Source organism: Elephantulus edwardii, unplaced genomic scaffold (genome assembly GCF_000299155.1).
Source record: "Elephantulus edwardii isolate Elephantulus edwardi_28Jun2011 unplaced genomic scaffold, EleEdw1.0 scaffold00065, whole genome shotgun sequence".
Classification (NCBI taxonomy): Eukaryota; Metazoa; Chordata; class Mammalia; order Macroscelidea; family Macroscelididae; genus Elephantulus; species Elephantulus edwardii.
In genome coordinates this window covers 3,676,670-3,680,175 of record NW_006399815.1, presented here as the reverse complement: position 1 = coordinate 3,680,175, position 3,506 = coordinate 3,676,670, and positions in this window count along the sequence as shown.

Genomic DNA, 3,506 nt, shown 5'->3' with positions numbered 1-3,506 from the left:
AATCTCTGTGTTGACAATTCTCTCAGTACTTCTAATGTAGTCAAAATGCCAATGCACACTTAGTAGCCTTCAGTTTACTGTAAACCTAAGTGGAATATGTTGTTGTTATGTGCCTTTGAGTCCCTTGCTACTCATAGTGACCCTACGTACAACAGCCCTAAACCCTGCTCTGTTCTGTGCCAATCACACTGTCTCCAATACATCCATTCTGATAACACCAGTCACTGAATCAATCCACCTCATAAAGGGTCTTCCCTCCATCCTCCCAAGCATGATGTCCCTCTCCAAGGACCTTTCCCTCCTTACAAAATGTCCAAAATATGTCAGACAAAGCCTCAGAATCCTTGCTTCCAAGGAGTAGCCTGGTTTAACCCTCTCCAGGATGAATCTGTTTGTTTTCTTGGCAGTCCATGGCACACTCAGTACTCTTCTCCAGAACCACAGCTCAAAGGCATCAATTTGCCTTCTATCCTCCTTAGTCATTGTCCAATTCTCTAATGCATAACAAATGATAGCAAAGACTATGGCCTGTATCAGGTGCACCTTAGTCTCCAGAGAGACACCATTGCTCTTCAGTACTTTAGAGAGGTCCCATACAGCAGACTTTCCCATCGCAATACATCTTTTAATTTCCTGGCTGCTGATGCCAAGAGTGTTGACTGTGGAGCCAAGCAAACTAAAGCTGTGAACAATCTCAATCTTTTCACCATCCATCTTGATGCTGCCAATTTGTCCAGTGTAAGAATCTTTGTCTTCTTGATATTGAGCCTCAATCCATATTGAAGGCTGCACTCCTTGACCCTCTGCAGCAAGCATTTCAGGTCCTCCTCAGTTTCAGTCATCTGTAGAACGCAGATTGTTCATAGATATTCCACCAATCCTGAACCACATTTCTCCTCATAGAGCCCAGCCTTCTGGATAATCTGTTCTGCATACAGGTTGAAAAAGTATGGAGACAGAACACATCCCTGGTGTATGCCCCTCCCAATTTTGAACCTTGCAGTGTTTCCTTGCTCTGTTCTGATGACTGCCTCTTGGTCCAAGTATAGGTTTCACACATTAGTATGATCAAGTGTTCTGGGATTCCCATTCTTCTCAGAGTTAGCCACAGTTTGTTACAATCCACACAGTCAAACACCTTTGCATAATCAATGAAATACAGATAGGCATTCTTCTGGTATTTCCTGCTTTCAGCTACGATCCATCTAACATCAACTATAATATCCCTAGTACCACGACCCCTTCTAAACCCAGCCTGGACTTCTGGCAGTTCTCTGCTGATGTGCTGTTCCAGTCATTTTTGGTTAATCTTCAGTAAAATCTTGCTTGCATGTGAAATCAGTGAGATTGTTCTGTAGTTTCCACATTCTGTTGGGTCACCTTTCTTTGGTATAGGAACAAATATAGATCTCTTCCAGTCAGTTGGCCAAGTGGTTGTCCTCCAGATTTCTTGGCACAACTTGGTGAGCACGTCCAGGGCAGCATCTGTTAACTGAAATATGTCAATTGGTATACCATCTATTCCTGGAGCCTTATTTTTTGCCATTTCCTTCAAAGCAGCCTGAACTTCTTTCATCACCATAGGCTCTTGCTCATATGTTGTTTCATGAAATTCTTCTTTGTCTTCCAATTCCTTTTGATACAGTGACTCAGTATATCCCTTCCATCTTCTTTTAATACTTCCGGGATCGTTTAATAGTCTGTCTAAGCATCCTTGATTATAGCAACTCGAGGTTTGAATTTGTTCTTCAGTTCTTTGAGCTTAAGAAATGCTGAGTGAGTTTGGCCCTTTTTATTTTCTGACTCCAGCTGCTTGGACATTTCATTGTGATATTTTACTTTGTCATCCTGCGCTGCCTTTTGAACTCTTCTGTTCAGCTCTTTAGTATCTTGAATTCTTCCTTCTGCTTTGGCTTCTCTGCACTCCTGTGTGATTTTCAGAGTTTCTTCTGAAATCTATTTTGGTCTTTTTTTCTCCTCTGTCTTTGTAATAACCGTTTGCACTCTTCCTGGATGATACCCTTGATATCCTCCCACAACTTACTTGGTCTTCGCTCATTAGTGTTCAAGGCCTCAAACCTGTTTCTGAGATGGTTCTGAAATTCAAGTGGGATAGACTCACAGTCATATTTTGGTTCCCGTGGATCTGGTTTAATTTTCCTCAACTTCATCTTGAACTTGCATATCAGTAGTTGTTGGTCTGTTCCACAATCAGCTCCTGTCCTAGTTTTCACAGCTGATATTGAGCTTCTCCAGTGATTCTTTCCACATATGTAATCCATCTGACTCCTATGCATACCATCCAGTGAAATCCATGTGCATAACCTGCATTTATATCTCTTAAAAAATATATTTGCAATGAATAAGTCATTGTGCAAAATTCAATCATTCTATCTCCAGCTTCATTTCAGTCACCGAGTCCATGGTTTCCAACTACTGAATCTTCTTCTCTGTTCCCAACTTTTGCATTCCAGTCACCCATTATTATCAATCTTGATTGCAAATTTCAGCAATCTCCGACTGTAAAAGTTGGTAGATGAGAAGTGAAATATATACTGGTATATAAAAAAAATAGTTTGACTTGCTTTAATGTGATAATTGATTTATTATGGTAGTCTGGAATGAAACCTGTAACTTCTCCCAGGTACACTTGTATATATTTATTCATGTAAAGTATAATGTTTGTTTCTAAAAAAAAAGGAAAATACTATATATGTCTTCTCTACCTTGCTTTTTTTGGACTCATATATCTTTTTTTAATTTTATTTTATTATTTGTTGTGTGTGTACTGTCAAATCAAATCTGACTGATACATGAGGAGATTGTCCCTCCTTCTCCAGCAGAGCATCTGGTGGTGACTCATATATCTTGACCTATCAGTATACATAGATCTAGCTTATTTTTTTTTAATACATGACATTCCATTGTAGGAATGTTATGAGTCAGATCCAACTGTTGAATTGTGGAGTTGATGAAGACTAATGAATATCTCATGGACTGGCAAAAGAATAAACTTTTTGTCTAATATCTTGGAGGAAGTTCAGTGAAAATACTCCTTGGAGGCAGATGATAAAGCTTTGTCTCATTTACTCTGGACATGTTGCAAGGAGAGGCTAGTCCTTGGAGCAAGACATAATGGTTTGAAAGGTGGAGGGACCACAAAAGAGAGGAAGACCCTCAATCAGGTGTATTGATGCAACAATGGACTCAAGTGCGTCAGAGGTGATGAGTATGGCACAGGATAAGACAGAGTCCAGATCTATTTTTCATAGTGTTGCAATGAGTCATATTCAGCTTCATGACACCTAACAACAACAACGAACAATAACAGGTAGGAGTCGATATTTACAAAGACTGATGTAATGAACATTCTTATCTTTTTAAAGTTTTTTTGGAACAACACATCAACAGAGAACTACCAGAAGTCCAGGCTGGCTTCAGAAGGGGTCATGGTACTAGAGATATTGTAGCTGATGTTAGATGGATCTTGGCTGAAAGCAGGGAAT